We start from the raw sequence: 17,925 nt of genomic DNA on the forward strand, positions 1-17,925 counted from the left end.
TCTACAGTCATGTCGACCGGACGCGGGAGCAGGGAGCAACTGTGTCGAAGTGCTGAGAGTGGCTACTTGTACCGGAGACGTTTTTTACATGTAAGTAATTGGATACTCTCATAAAGTGCATAAAGAGCCCACCTATGTGAGCCAGTCTCACACACGGCCGTGTGAGTATAGTATTTATATATAAACACATTTTAACCACCCAACCCCCATCAAGAGAGCTTTAATTTATCTTAAAGAATTTATTACCACTATTAACAAGTGTTTATTTATTTATTTGTTTTTTCCTTGCGCGCACCGCCATTTGCCTCTATCATTCCACACGGATCAAGTAAGGATCCTTTTTGGTTGAGCAGCATCACATTACCGGGCCAGTATTGTACCATTTGGTTTTCTGAGCACATTTCTTACATTTGACGATTGTAATATATACTAGAGGGAGCGCCACAGATATTCTCTATTACGCTATCGTACAATGTCTGTACTCTCGGTCCACATGTGAGTTGCCATTTGTAATTTACTTGCATCCATGTGTGAGTACCTGCCACCCTGCCTGATACCTTACACTCAAGTCACACCATTAAGAATACAACCACAAAAGATTTTCTTTTGGGATACAATGCTTGTTTACGTTTATTGAAAATGTTAGTGTGAGTGTGAGAATGTGAGTCTCTCAAGCCATTGCTTATTCTACACTGAATTGCACTATTTTGTGTTTTTCTCTTGTTTTACGCACCTACCGGTCTCCTGTGCTCCCCGCACTCTCCATCATCATCACTATTAAGAGCAAAAGAGGAAGGTTCACCGTGGGTTGAAGCAGCAGTTTATCGGTTATATATATATATATATATATATATATATATATATATATATATATATATATATATATATATATTAATTTATTATTTCATCACATCTGTATATGCATTATTCCTATCACAACTATTGGTCACAATATTGCACTATATATGTGTCATCTAATGCCATTTGGCAATCTTATTCACTACTCACTACCACTAGAGCGCCGGGTGATTTTTGTTCACTTTTTCTTGAAGTGTATTGAGTTGCAAGGTGCTCTGGAGCAAAGCGGTTAATCCAGTGTGGTTCCTTAACATCTATGGATTTTTGCTTGTTAGCTCCTCTGAGCAGGCACATCCATTCTATTGTCGCTGTCACAGTTTGCCTTAACTCATATGTACTCTTTTGCTATACAAAATAAGAGTACATGCTGCACACCCACATTTAATAAATAAATAGATTTAGTCAGTGATTTAAAAATGTGATCCAATGAAAAAAGAGAATCAGTGCACTGCGGACTTACTTCAGAAGAATACATTTATTTAGCCATTAATTACGATGTTTTTGCCGTTCTATCTGCCTTTTTCAAGTGAAGTGGCATAATGAAAATAGCCTAAGGTGTCCCATAAATTGTCCTGAAATTCCAGGGTCCCAGGTGTCAGCAATCCTCTGCCGGTGTCTTGCATCTGTGCTGTTCAATCCCGTTGCGATGTCTCCTCCTGCGTCTGACGTCATCACGGAACGGTCCTCCATTGTTGTTGTCATCACTAGGCAACGGGCTTCTCTCTCTTCCAGCTTCCTCATAGATTTACGTATGCGTCCTCAATCCCCAGTGTCATCACTAAGCAGCTGTCCTCTATCCTCTCGGTATGTGGGTCCTCTGCAGCCAATATTGTGGTATGTGACAAGGAAGACAAGGTATTGTCAGCAGAGCATCAGCCTATCCTTTAACACATCATATCACCAGTGAGTGAACATACTTGTGATTTTAAAAGAACAATTAAAACAGTCATCTCTCCATTACAATGCTTTTTTCCTGACCCAAAGCACCACTGTCCTTATGTTATAACAAATTCCAGATAGATCAGGTAGCAGCAACAGCAGCAGTACAGGTGCAGTATCCCTATACATAGAATTTACAAGGAATACCTATACAGGTAAATTACCTGCTCTTTTGCTTTACACATTGTACGTACTGCACTGCGGAATATGTTGATGCCTGTCATGATAATGTCATGAGGTATTAAGTATTTTAATCCACCTGGTGCTTCAGGGGTTAATGAGCTACAGTTTGAATTTAAAATACAATATATATTGGGTTGATGACAGGTCGAGGCTTGTCATGGGTGGGTGCTGCGCTTCAAACCGAACTTAAGTGGGTGGGCCTGTCATGGATAGCCCACTAAAAGTGACACATGTGGATACAGTTTGATTTAAAAAATACAAAGAAACATATATGGCCTGCTTGCCCCTTGGCCAGGCCTGGTTGTAGGACTGTTACTAAATGTAGAGATGTACAGTAAGTAAATGATGGTTCTCCCGACACTAACATAAACAGGAGACTAGTTAAGGGATATCAAAGCATTCTCTAGAAGGGGTTTAGAAAGTATTCAACATGAGTGACTTTATTAAAAATGAGAATATCGAGTGATGTAATATCCTCTGCATAATAAGAGTTACAAATCTGTAATTGTGTCACCGAGAGGCACGTTCTGAAATCACACACTGTATGTTTAAGAGATAATAATGGACAGATATTCATTTGTCGCTTAAATTTAGGATTAAGATGGTCATGTTTGGTCTCGTTGGGTCTGCAATGAGTGCCTGAATGTATTGATGTGTCTCACGTGTGTGTAAATATTACAGTGCACAATTCAAACGTCGTTGGTAAGAGTTTTTTTCCCCTCTGTCTTAAAACCGTTGATCTCACCGCTGATTTACGAAAGGGGGTGGGTTTATGTGGTTTACATGGGAAGAAAGAATATTTAAGTCTGAGCAAAGATTATGAAAATCAGATCTCAACAGAAGTGTAGTTGGGACAAAATACGTGATATTTCCTGTTTCTGAACCAGTGGCCTCTCTGGGGAAAATCTATGGCATTTGGTAATGTATAGGTTTTCTTTTATGTTATATCCTTTTTATTTTGAGAAACTGTTCTGCGTTTATTTGTAACTGTATGTTTATTGTAATTCTTTTTTTCTGTAACCTCAGCACTGCATTTTTATATATATATATATATTAAAACATTTAATAAGTAATGCTTTGGGCTCTGTATGAACTGTTGCACGCTCTGGGGAGAGTATTTATGTTTTTGGACACATTTTGCTACAACTGATTTTCGTGCGCATACTTTTCCCTATAATAAACAGGGACATAGGGGCCCTTGCAAATATTAATTTGATGTCTCTTATTTGCATATCCCAGGGGGTGGCAGTGTATAGATATGATTGCAATTGAGTAAGGGGTTAATATTAACTCACTGGAGGTACCAGCGCAGGCGAAAGGTGAGTTGGCTAGAGTAACTGTGTGTATTAACCCTGGTTGCATATCCAAGTCACGTGCTCACTTGTGTGATGTTCATGACGGTGGTATATTGGGACGGATTCAGGGGAGATGCTAACTCATTTGAGGGACCTTTGCGAAGGTGAAGAGTGGGGCAGCTTGCAAGCTGTGTATTAATCCTTGTCCTTTAGGGGAGATATTATCCATTTGAAGGACCTCTGTGGAGGTGAAAAGTGGGAGCGCTTGTGAGCGTGAGTATTAAACCTTGTTCCGTATGTAGGTCACATGCTCACAGGGGTGCCGTACGTGACAATGCCATACGCATAAACGCTAATAATAAAAATAGATGGACACGTCGAGAAACTGCAGTGTGGATGAAAATTACCACAGTGTTAATCATAATAATTCTAATAGAAAAAAGGCACATCTAAAACTGTGCAAAAAAAAAGAAAACACCAGTGTCAAATACATAGTCATGGCCAAAAAGCAAAATGTCCTATATAAACCCAGATCCTCCAAAATGACAACAGATGTAGATAAACAAAATTGATCTATTTCCTTTTTATTTTATACCTATTAAAAGTACATTTTTAACCTTTTTGGGGTTATATTTGGAGTGCAACCACAAGGAAACTCTTTTCTTTCTCTTTCTATTTGTGTAACATGATACAAGTTTACTGCTAGCCTGCACCCCATGCCCCTTATTATATCCTATTCTGTATACTAGTCAGCTGAGCAGGATCTTTAACCCCTCGTGGGGTTCTCTGTGCTTATTTGTATGCACAATCATAATCTAACAATCACAACCGTTATCAGAACCAAGGGGTCTCTTAGAGCATGATTCTGTAGTCTTGGGTATCCCCACTATAATTGTCGGGTTCTGTGGGTATTAAAGTGACAACCAATCTGAGCCAATCAAGAATAGTGAGAACATGATGATGTATTTGGATCTTGAAACTAACTTGTGTTCTTTTAGTTCTAAGCAGTAGGATGCTGCTCAGATAAATTGCCATTAGTCATGTTTCAGCACCTCCTCTGCTCAGACAGACACAAACTGGAGTTAACTATAGGCTTACAACCAAGGAACATTTGTTTAAGGCTCTTCAGCCCTTAATTAATATGCTGTAACACTGTCTTCTCCTTTCTAGAGAAACAGTCCCATTAAAATGAATAGGGCCTAAGGCCTAACACACTATTGATGTTAATGTTTGAGACATGCTGTACTGTACAAACCATGCAACTGTGCAGGGCTATGAGTTACTGCTTTGAGGCCATGTCTGCCAAGAAATCCAAAGTGATGTTCACAACTCGTCTGTCTGCTTCCATCTGGATGGCACCCTGGCACGAGATGTATGGGGAGAAGATATTTAAAGTTTATAATTGCATTTCAAACAGTCTGGATATATAGTTTTTCATCTTCCTCATTCCCAACTCTGAATTAAGTAAAATAACATTTTTGACTAAGAAGTTGCTCAAAACACAAATACAAGTAGGGCATACCATATACAGCATACATGTATTAAAAATGTACAATAACACAATAAAAACAAAATGCTGGATATTTCAGTGCAGCAGCTTGTTCATAAGGAATAAAATACTGTACACAAACACCTTACAAATACGCCAAAAAGACCGCCACCAATCAGCCCCCTAAATTCTGTTATACCGAAGTACAGACGTCAAGAAGTCGTGTGTATAGAGCCAGGAAAAAGCTGAACCTGGAACAGCTGTACCCCCCCATACACAGTGCTTTATGCAACCCCCAAAGAAAAAATACACCAAGAACTTATACACAAAAATAAAATAATAGTCCTTAGAGATGAAAAGCTGCGAACACAAACAAAGTAATAAAGAAAAAAATAATGACATGTGTGTGCTGGAAACGCAGCCAAATCCATCAGGAGAGTCTCTAATATACACAAATCAGCCAATATAAGTCTAGTTACAAAAAGCAGGACTAACCCAGCTCATCATTCAGACCCTTAGGAGCGAGCATATCAAGCGTATATATGCAGAAAGCTTCCCATTGCAAAATTAGCTGTATTAAATTACCACCTCTATATATTGGAGATATGTGTTTAATTCCCATAATAATATTAATGATAGAAGTGTTGTGACAAAATTGTTTACAATAGTTTAAGAGGGTTGTTGACATCTTGTATACTATATTAGTGAAAGCACTGTATGTTTGCCTGCCTGGATGTCCGGTGTCCCTAGGGGAAATCTCATTGGTCCCTTGGGTCGCCCGCCCCCGCACACCTCTCATTGGCCTGAGGCGGAGTGACGGCCCACACACACACACACACACACACACACACAACACAGCAGCTCTATACACACACACACACACACACACACACACACAACACAGCAGCTCTATACACACACACACACACACACACACACACACACAACACAGCAGCTCTACACACACACACAACACAGCAGCTCTATACACACACACACACACACACAGCACAGCAGCTCTATACACACACACACACACACACACACACAACACAGCAGCTCTATACACACACACACACACAACACAGCAGCTCTATACACACACACACACAACACAGCAGCTCTATACACACACACACCCTCTGTCCGCCCCCCTCCCCCCCCCTCACGTGCGCCGTCCTGCACTGGCTCCGGACGGGAAGCGCGGCCCTCCTACCCCAGCCGCTCCCTTACCTCCCCAGCGCTACCACCCGCTCAGGTAAGTCACTGTGCGTCCCGCCTCAGCCTCAGGCCCACTGCGCGTCCCGCCTCAGCCTCAGGCCCACTGCGCATGCCGCCTCAGCCTCAGGCCCACTGCGCGTCCCGCCTCAGCCTCAGGCCCACACACACAGGGCGCTTCCTACCGCCGCTCAGCCAGACGCCACATCGAGCGGGCGCCGGGGGGGGAGGGGGGAGCGCGAGTCTTAGGCCCACACAGGGCGCTTCCTGCAGCCGCCTGCACGCCTCACTCAGCAGGACGGCACATCGGGAGACCAAGCGGGCGCCGGGGGGGGGGGGGGGGAGCGCGAGTCACAGGGAACGGGGGGGGGGAGTCACGGGGAACAGGGGGGGGGAGTCACGGGGAACGGGGGGGGGCCACCAGCCGAACCAGCAGGGGGACGGACGCACGGAGGAGGGGGGGGGAAATGCCCATACATAAATTATGACAATACATATGCCCACTGCTCTCAACCCCCCCACTCCCCTTTCCCCCCCCCACTCCCCTTTCCCCCCCCACTCCCCTTTCCCCCCCCGCTCCCCTTTCTCCCCCCCCCCCGCTCCCCTTTCTCCCCCCCCCCCCGCTCCCCTTTCTCCCCCCCCCGCTCCCCTTTCTCCCCCCCGCTCCCCTTTCTCCCCCCCCGCTCCCCTTTCTCCCCCCCCGCTCCCCTTTCTCCCCCCCCGCTCCCCTTTCTCCCCCCCCCCCCGCTCCCCTTTCTCCCCCCCCCCCCGCTCCCCTTTCTCCCCCCCCCCGAAACCTTTACAACAAATACTCACCTATTGTTCCACGAGTTATAAATAATACTACCTATTACGCATTTACATCTCGGGCAACGCCGGGTCTCTCAGCTAGTATTATCTATTTTAATACTACGATACCCAATAAATCTGGTTTTGGTGTGTAGTTTTTCTGACATAGAATAAGCCACATAGGCATTTAAGTATGTATATGATTTGTAGTATCACATGTTATCCTAAGGCAAATCCTATATTTTTGTCCATTATAAGGATGATCAAAGCAATCTCCCAAAGTTAAAGAATTACAAATAGAACAGCCAGCACATTTGTATGTAACCCCTCTCCTAAAGGGTTACTAACATGGCTGTTGTATGTTGGGCCCCACCCTGGGTTGCTATGGGGATCCAGACGTCACGCAGGGGTATATAAGGAGGAGGGACTATTCTAGAAGGTTAGGTTCCAGGAGTATATGAGGATAAGTAATGCTAACATGAGTAGATAAGTCATGTTTATAAAGTAATAGTATAGACTAGGCCCCCTATTTATTATGTTGTAGATAGGGACAGTACCTGTTAAGTTAGGATCCCCGAAAGACGGAATGGAGTCCTGAATAAGTAATAAAAAATTATATATCATGCCACAGAGACCTCAGAAAAGAGGGTTACCGGGTGCCGGTGGATCAGCTCTAACCGCGGATCGGCGCTAATATTCCTCAGTTGTCTGTGTGGAAGTGGCAGTTCACAATCAAGCACTAGGTACCGGGTCAAGTAAGAAAAGACCCATTAGGATTCCCATAGGGGCCCAGAGCAATTGGATCAATACCGATGACAGTTCTGAAGCAAACGGCGGGGCCAGGTCACACACTTACTCAGAGGGACTAAGTCAAAATATCTTCATTTGAGTGTTGAGAGTGGGCACTGATGGAAGAACTGTATTCATGTATGTCGGTTATAAATTACAGTACAATGTTATTAATATGTGTCTGAGCGGTGCCTGTCCTAAGGGACACAAAAAAATGACTGTTCGACTATTAAAGTTCCTGGCTCCCATTATTCTAAAGCCTTGCTACCTCATCGCCCAGCCGCCTGAATCCAGCCGCTGAGTCAAGGTAACTTACCGATAATGTTTACCCTTATCCAGAAATAGAAATATAGATGCATTTATAACGTATCCATCTATATGAATATCTGTAGCTTATAAGAATTAACTAGCAAAACCATATGTCTAGCCTTATGTAGAAATAGAGAGTAGAGTCCAAAAAGGAAGCCGGTGCACAGCTGACAAATGCAACTTGGACGGAAATTACCACTTGAAAAATGTTTATAAATTAAAAAACATACAGGTAGAGTCCTGACAGATCCTCTGACATGTTTCACACGCAAGGCTCTTTATCAACCGTTATTAGCGGTTATGCAGAAATAGGAATATAGATGCATTTATAACATATCCATATGCAGTGGTTGACAAATGACCAAAAAATCTACTCGCCACACAAAAAAATCTACTCGCCACCTAGTACCAAACGTGTGCTGCTTGGGCCAATATTTACTCGCCCGGGGGTTAAATCCACTCGCCCGGGGCGAGCAAATGTATAGGTTTGTCGAACACTGTCCATATGTATATAAATATCTCTGGCTTATAAGAGTTAACTAGCAAATATATGTTTTTAGCTTTATCTAGAAATAGAAATACAGATGCATTTATTAGTTATCAATCGATAAAAGTATCTCTGGCTTAGAAGAATTAATAAAATAATACTAGCAAAACTATTACTTCAGGAAATAAATGTGTAAATATGTATTCCAATAGGATACACACTTAAACATGTATATCCTGTTTTATGAGGATTTTAGACACGCTAGAGAGGCTTCAATCAAATAAACAAATATTTCTTAGAACAGCAAACAAAATATAATAATAATACACGACCGTACTAATTATAGTTCCTTATAAGGTTTGTACTTATTACAGACCTAACAAAACAATACAATTCATCCTATCTAACCATACATTGATATAAAACACAGATATAAATAGATTTACAAGTGCACAAGAATTATGTTGTCTATTGGCATTCCAACATGTCTCTCTTTACTCTCCCTCCTTTTGACTGACTAACTGATGATTGGTTGAGGAAAGATACTCAAACTAAATAGTGTGTGTGTGTGTGTGTGTGTGTGTGTGTGTGTGTGTGTGTGTGTGTGTGTGTGTGTGTGTGTGTGTGTTTTAATCTCATTTGATGTCTTAGAATTCCTATCAATGACTGATCCATTATGTACTGTAATATACTAGTGGGCAGGTCAAAAGGATACCCAGGGTTTGATCTCTGCTGAGGAATGTGCATCGGTTTCCCCTGAAGTGAGTCCTGCACAAGCAATCCTCTCAGGTAACAGTAACCCATGTGGAGTAGCATTATATTACACCCCTATGTAAACTCCCTGGAAGCCAGGCGGGGAGGGTTACATATAAAAGGCAGCTTTCTTTTTACTTAAAAAAAAGTTGAGTGTTCTCTGTTTTAATCTTACCCCTTTTGTATGTATATTTTTATTTATATAGCACCCACAGTGTACTCAGCGCTTTACAAAAGGCACAATACAATACAGAGAATTATAATACAATAAGTACCACAAAGTCACAGTCAACCCCTCTCACCTCAACCTCTCTCACACACTCCCCCTCCTCTCACGCAATTCCACTCCTTCAATCCCCTACCCCCACTGGCAACACACACAATACCTCCACAAACTTCCCACTATCATACCCAACACCCCCACAAACCCGCCACGCAATACCCCCACAAATCTGCCACACAATACCACCCACAATAACCCCACAACCCACAATGCCCCGACCCCACACTCCTCCACAAAATGCCCCCACACAACCTCCTACACACACACACCAGACACTTACATTGAGGGTGCTGAAGTGGAACTTGGGCCCAACTTCCGGCTGGAGGGGGAGGCCCAGCATGGACAAACAGGAAGAGAGGGCCGGCATGGACCAGTGGGGAGAGAGGCCAGCGCAACAACAACTGGGGAAAGCTGGGGTTCAGCAGAAATTTGAGGCTCGGTAGCCAGGTGCAGAACTTGGACCCGACGTCTGTCCGGGCCCAAATTCAAGCGCCGTTTGGCCATACCCCGCAGCCACAAAACAACTGTACTGGCTCTCCCTCCCCTTTTGGCTCCCCTGAGTCCAAACTACTGAAATGCTTCATTTAAGAGGTGAGGGTGACGGTAGAGGTAATGCAGCTCTTATAATAAAGGTTAAGCCCAACCATTGTACCTATGCGCCTGGGTTCATATACAGGATTTCCCTGTAGATCCATCCTTCTGTGGCTCATCGGGCCAAAAACCTGTATATTAATGTACGTGTGAACATTTAATATATGTAAACTGATGTTACACTATAAAAATGTGATTGTGCACAATATAAAGCATAGCCAAGGTCACTGGAAATGATAAAACCTTTGTGCAGCCCGCATATCCGGAGAAAAGGGTAGTGCTTGTGCTGGAGGGGGGGGGGGAAGGTGCAGGGAACAAAGGGAGAGTGGTCAGGGATGGAGATCGGGCCAGTGGACCATCCGCCCAAAAAGAGAGGGATTTGGTCGTTCACCCAGACATCCCGGCACTGAGCCAAACTGGGGATATCGGCCAGGGAAGCCATTGCTGATTACCACTGGGTAGGCACTGCTCCTATTGGCCCTTTAGTATTTACCTCCCTGCCCTTTAACTCCCCTCTGTCCTGCCTCCAGCCCTGATTAGCCAATGCAGGGGAGCCCTCGCATCCTGATTGGTCCCGGTGCAGCATCTGCGCTGTGACTTTTTCGCAGGCCCGTTCTCCATGCTTTCCTGTGGAGATGGGGAAACTATGAAAGAGAGAGACAAACTGAGCACCAGAGACTTGATCAGAGCTGGTGTGCAGACACACTAAGCAGTCGGCTCCGAGGCTGTGCCGGAGACACCTAAAAATGAGGTTAGAAGCCAATATGAGTGGGACATTTGAAAGTGCTTTTGTGTCTTGAACTGTGAGTTGCCAGAGGAGCAGATAGCAGGACTTGCACCAGAGAGGTCTGGAAAGTCCCTATCACCCACAGAAGTGGGATCTGCACCTTTTCGGTGGCGCCGGGCCCCTAGGAGTACTTGGATTCTCCCTGTATCCCCTATTTTGAGAGAGTATAGCTCTGTTAACTGATATTGTGCTGGGTCTGCTGGCTCGGGACAGAATAAATACCTTTTATTTGAACTCTCTATTGTGTCTGGTGCTTGATTCCATGAAAGAGTTCTGGTCTCCCATGACAATTAGTTTTAACGTTTGTCTTAAAGGTAAGGAGATAGGGGGCTTGGTGTATACTGAGTGTGAGGGAGTTCCACAGGTAAGGGGCAGTGAGGGGGAAAGGGTGTAAGGTGAGAGAGCGCAGTAGAGGTGAAAGGGGTGGAAAATAGACAGTTATGAGTAGAGCACAGTAGACAAGCAGGGGCATAATGGGAGATCAAACCTGATATGTCAGAAGGTGCAGATGAGTGAAGAGACTTAAAGGTAAGGGGGATGACTTTATAGTACATCCGAAACTTGATGGAAACTCAGGAGAGGGATTTAAAGAGGCAATGAGCAGAGACTGTTTTGGGAGAAAGTGAAATTATTCTAGCAGCAGAATTTTGGATAGATTGCAAAGGTGAAAGTTATGAGGCAGGGAGGCCTGTTAGCAATATGTTACAGTAATCCAGGCAGGAAAGGATAAGGGCATGCATTCCAGTTTTAGCAGCAGATTAAGGATAGGGCAGATCTTAGCAATATTATGGAGGAAGAAGCGACACATTGTAGTGACAAATTGTAGCCATGCCTTGAATGTGAATGGAGAAGGAAAGGGAGGAGTCAAAGCAACGTGCTTTGTTGACAGGATAGATGGTAGTACCGTTTACTGTGATGGAGAAAGGGGATATTAGGGTAGATTTAAGCGGAAATATGTGGTGCTCAGTTTTAGACATATTATGTTTAAGGCGGTGGAGCACCATCCATGAGGATATAGCCAGGAGCCAACCTGAGACTTTTGTAGGCTGTCATTGGTATATTTTCACAGAGTGGCCCAAAACAGGGGCAGTGTGATGGAAGAGGCAGTGGGGCTACTTGTATGAAGGTTAAACTTGCTGCCCCTTCTATATCTTACCCACCTCAGCCCACTATTCTCAGACTTGCCTGAGGTAGTAAGCTTAGTGCCACTGCAAGCCTCTCCTTGCTATAAATCACTGAACTTGGACTCTCTGGCCCTTAGAAACCAGATTCCCTCAATGCAACATGTAACCTTTCCGCTCCGTTGCGACATATTTCCTGTCTGAGACACCCGGACCAACAACCTGTGCCTGGAAGGCACTAAACTTTGCTATGGTCCCTGAGCCTCAGGTTTGTGTCTGTAGTGCTCAGCAAAGCCGCTGCGTATCCCGGTAAGGCAAATTATTTTTTATAATTCTCCGTCTCATGGAGCCACTCAGCCAATCTCAGAGACCAATTTGTTCACAGCCACTTTGTATGCCAGAAATCACAAACATTTCTTGGAAACGATAAAAAAGAAAAAGTCTCATAAATGTGGTCACTACCAGGCAAGTAAATGTATGAAGTTTACAAAAAAATTATAGTACAGATGGAAACAACTTCTTCCGTGTGCAGTTTCATGAGTCATTCAGTATACATCATTACTGTATTTGTGATAAAATATATATTTGAAGACACTTCGAGAACTGTGGGACCCAATATTAGAGTAAATTAGAGACATAGTTCACGATACTCTAGTCTCTAAGCATTAGAAGTTGAATCCAGTAGGAGAAGGAATAAGCGGTGTACTGCTTTGAAGCAAAAAATATTAATAATAAGGCTGGATCGCTCAAAAATATATTAAAAATATTTATTGAACCATTGGCAACATATAACATATATACACAATTCAATTGCAAGCACGCTATCTCCGGATACCAAACAGCATGGTCGTGAGTAAACAGGTTATATTTACATGATTCATATAAGTCTAACTCCTGGAAGAGATTGTACGAGTTATGTTGTGAGACGGTCCGTATTTGCCACTTTGTGGTATTTTACAGACATCCCCTCCTGATGCTATTACCAAGTCTTTCTCCAACCTGGGAGTATTATTGACTTTCTTTTATATGCACCACTACATGCTTCTCTGGATATATATTTTGTTCATGGACATGATAACAACAAGGTATTTGGATACTATCAGCTGACTCTAGAGCCCTGGTATTGGGATTTCCCCCCTTCTTTCCTAGTCTCTGTGCATGTCCACGAGTATCATGGAGGTGATGCAAAATGTCTGAAGTGAAGAATGTGGAATTGATAGAATCTCCCTGGGCACACTAGAGGGTGATTTAGACAACGTTCTATTGAAGAACCCATATGTATATGTCTACTGCTCTTCTGAGACAGATAGTTTATCTCATATTATATATAATAAGAGAAGGGGTCATTTATTGAAGACTTGCACAGACTAACTACTGACAGTATTGACTATTTTGATGAAGATATATGTCCATGGTGATATGCAAACATTAGCACTAACTTTGGGCAGTAATTACTATCCCGGATGTGGTGATGGCTACTGTCTATAGGTCAGGTAGACTTTTTCTTCCCTTTTTGGGTATGTTTGGTGTGTACAAGTTGGGACTGTAGTATTACATTCCTTGACTCTATGTACGTCAAGTGAAATATACAGTATATAGCTAAATGCACAATATTTATGTGTTTTCAACATGTGATTCCATATCAGTACTAATATTATAGCTAAGTCAGAAATATGTTTTATTATTACTATATACTACCCCAGGGTGCACAAACTCCCCCCTCCCCTCCACCCCCCTCTGATCCTCCTCCTTACCTTGTCTCTGGCATTATGACATCTCGTGTCATGTGACCTCCCAGCGTCATTTGATGCTGCGTCGCGAGAAGCTGCCGGAGACAAGGTAAAGGAACTGACAGAGGCCTTGCGTGTGATCCCCGGCATTTATTTTAAATGTTTTGGTGAAGAGCGTGGGGCCTCTATAAACACCGTGCCCCCCACCCCCCCACCCCCCAGAAAATCTTGCGCCCCCACAGTTTGCACACCTCTGCACTACCCTCAGGTTTTTGAGAAGGGATATTGTTCAATGTGTATTCCCCTTATCTAGCAGTAGGTGTGCAGCAGCATATTTACGCCTTACGGTCTGTTAGTCTCCAGGCCCTTTTTGTTCTTATTTTTTACTAATCTCCACACAGGCTCATTTTCTACTTTTGCATTGTAATAAATAATCATTCGTGCAATATAGGAACCCTGTGTTTTCTCACATTGTTTATCTTAGTTGTGTCCCTTACACCGCATTAAAGATGAGGTTTATGATTATTGATACTCATGACCTGAGCTAAACCTCCCTTTTCTTTGAGTATCTATGTACTCTTCATACCCTTACTCCTTAGGGCCTAAATGATGAGCTTGGTTTGTCTTGTTTTTTGTAACTATATTTTGACAGAGACTTAGATTGATTGATTACTTACCCTTAGAGACTCTCCTGATGGCCTTGGCTGGATTCCCAGCACATACATTTCATTATTTTTTCTTTGTCACTTTGTTTGTGTTGACAGCTTTTCAATAGCGAGGACTGTTGTTATTTCTTTTTTTGTATTTTAGTTCTTAGTCTATTTTTTATTTCGGGGTTGCTATTGTTACATAGCATTCCAGGTTCTGCTGTTTCCTGTGCTTTATATGTTGCACATCTTGACTTCAGTACTTCCGCATCTGCAGAATTCTGGTAGCGCTGATAGGTGTTTTGTTTTTGTTTTTTACTTTTTTGATTTTTTTTTTTTTTTTTATGACAGTACAGCAAATGTGAGTCAAGACATTGACTCACTGATACTGTATGACTCCTATGCCTGACCGGTGTCCTCGTTGCTGCGGCGACCTCCCGGATGTGACGTCAGAGTCCCGGAAGTGGGTCTTCCCTGCAGGCGCTCTGCTCTGATCGGAGCTGGGGCTGAACAGCTGATGTTTTAAATGCCGGCTGGAGGTGGCAGACAGCTCTGGAGTGAGCCGAGAATGTGCTTGCTACTTCTCTCTATTCCTATCCGGGAGGTCGCCGCAATAACGAGGACGCCGGTCGGGCATAGGAGATCACTAAGTTGGATCTCCGCGGGGCCTACAATTTTGTCCGAATTAAGGAGGGTGACGAGTGACAGTTTCGCCTGAAGGAGATATACATTGTTGCGCTCTTCACAGGAAGAGTGAGTAGGAGCTGGGACACAGTCAGGGGAGGGTGTGTAGGTGCAGGGAGCAAGTGGCCCCTGCAATAGGCCAGAAATCCCCTAGGCCCCAGCTAGGCCCTGAGACATAGTTTGTGTTTGTGGCTGCTGTAGGGAAGGCCACTGCAGTTAGGGACTTTGCCCTTTAGCAGCGAGTTAAGTTCAGGGACACAGCTGCAGTGCTGTGCGGCCCTGATGGTTGTGGTCTGAAACCAGACCCCCTAAGAAGATAGAGATTGCTGCAGAGTTGGAATCCCCCAGCGGACAGCTCTCGTGTGCCGATCACATCACTGAGGAGATCGTGGATCGGCGGATCCTTTGCAAAGATATCGGCGGGCCCAGGTGCTGGCGCACTGGGCAGGTATCGTAAATAAGTGCACTAACAAAGTGCATACACATGGTGGGCAGCGCTGTCTCTCCTACCAGGGAGGTTGGGTGTAGGACTTTGGGGTGCTGTGGACACGGTGTGGGGTACCTGGTGTGGGGTTACAGCCCTGCGAGGTGTGTGGACAGTTGTGCTAATAGTTATGATAGAGTTATGGAGTCTATAGAGTGATAAGAGTATTCATATTGTTCCAGTAAAGACCTTTGCTATTTTACATCATTGTGTGAGTAATGTGATTGTGTCCTGTGAGGGGCTGCTTCCACTCTGCTGGGATCCCTCACAGGTGGAGGCGCTGCACCATATAGTAAGTGGTAAGAGTAATTCACCCCAGGCTCCCAGTGGTGGAGGCTTAGGCTCCTGCAAGCCAACAGGTAAAGGGCAGCACCAGTCGCTATTTACAGCCACCCCTCTGATCTAAATTAGGGGTGGGGGAAACAGGGCTACAGAACCTCTACTCTCACACTGGTAGCTCTGTATATATGCGGGCAGAGGAACAGAGGAACCAGTCTCCACCAGACACAGTATACAATCACATCAGACTCTGCGCTTTTGTATGTTAGTGTATTTCTCAATGTCCAGAGGACCCTGTATTAAAAGGGCCCGTTGTGGGTGCCGTCACAATCGTCGGAGCTCTTCATATCAGTGTGTAACCCGCAGCAGGCCTGGGTCTTCGCAAAGCCTTTGGTAACCCTGGTTAGTGGTGAGCTTACCCCTCCCCCCCCCCGTAGTTACTCACGCCTCTCTTAGTCTGGTATACTGCTGCTGTGCTTTTGATTCCACCAGTGGGCCTGTCCATGACCTTGTTACCCAGCGGTGCTGTGTCACCCCACTCACGACCTGGTCCTTACTACAAATCAGCCCGAGGGTCCCTCCTGATCGCGGCAGCTCTGCCCTCCCAAGCTCCACAAAGGGGTCTTAAGGACTCCCCTTTGTTTAGTCCCTCCTCTTCTTGAGTTGAATGTCATTGGATGGGGCCACGTCTATCCAAGAGTCGCATCCTGGGCACATCACAGGGAAGTGCCAGCCAGGGGGCAGTTTGTATCCTATTTGTACATTTCCCAAGGCGGTTAGAGTATCATCCAATTTACTATGTATATACAAGTTAGGACAACAGGTAAGTAAGGCATGAACAAAGTATACTCTTTGAATATATCCCTTAGATGAATGCTTATTAAATCTGTGGCTCCCCTCTCTCGGTTGTCTTTCACTGCTGTCCACGCGGGCCCCAGCATGCTGGAAGGATGATGTCAGCAGCTGGTGGATATGGAAACCAGATCGAGCCTCAATCGGAGAGACTTTCCGAAGATAGACAAGAACCACTTGCCGTGTTAATTGCACTTCATCAGGAGAACAAACATGTAAAAGCCTCTATCACAGAGATATAAGAGAGAATGAGGGAGGTCTCTTATTTGCATAGGCTTTTGATACTTTTTTTTGCCAATTATGAGGGAAATAAAAGTATGAAACAATCATTACAAATGGCAGAGAAGCTGTAAAACAATAATTTAGTTGCATGCATCATCATCATCATTATTTATTTTAAAGTAAAAAATAAATACTAGGGGGCATCACAATACTTTACAGTCAGTTTGAGAACTACAATTAAATACAATTATTTTGTTACATGCACAGTAGCATTTCATGTTGATCCATTACATATTATGTTCTGGGCATCTGATAATGGAAATGATAAAGCAAACAATAGAGCAAAAATAGAAGGGCATGTGTATTTCCATTAACTCCTTCAGGGTAGGCATTGAGCTGTGACTGGTTCTTTTTTGTGTCTGCCTCAATCTGCCACAACATAAAGAATAAACTAAGGTTTAAAAAAAGGTACTGTACTGTACATCTATTAACAAAAGTATTACACGAGAGCACTGTTTGTATGAATGTGTAATGGTGCAAAGTATATCTTATACGTGCAATAAAATAAATATGGACATTCATAATATCATTTATCTGCAATATATGGATAGAAAAATGGGTTGCATAGTGCTCAAAAACAAAAATCACAGCAAAATATAATATAATAAGCTAAAGTTGAAAGCGGATTGCCCCTCCAAAGGAAGCAAAAGATAAGGCTAGGATAATGATATACACCCACACACCTATTGGATGTGTAACTGGAAAGTAAAGTCCCACAGGCAATGAGGTAAGGACAATACACACCTGCCAGTGTCCAGCAATTAAAACAACATCATGGTGAAACATGGGGTAATAAACAACAATCCTTGCAGCCACTTATGGAGAAAGGAGGGTGGAAAAAGCTCACTTAAGAGTATAACTCACGCAAATAAGGAGCCTTGTAGTCCACTTCTCCTGGGGTGTACCGTGCCTCCGTTCAGGTAGATATGCAGAGGAGGAAGAGAAAAAAACAAAGCACTGGTTCCACTTAAAGCTATGAATAAACACAGAGGTGCGTTCCCAATAATAAATGTTTAATGGACCAAAAATAGCACAAAAACAGAACACCTACGCGTTTCGGGCTAGTGGCCCTTTAT

This window comes from Ascaphus truei, chromosome 5, assembly GCF_040206685.1.
Source record: "Ascaphus truei isolate aAscTru1 chromosome 5, aAscTru1.hap1, whole genome shotgun sequence".
Taxonomy (NCBI): Eukaryota; Metazoa; Chordata; class Amphibia; order Anura; family Ascaphidae; genus Ascaphus; species Ascaphus truei.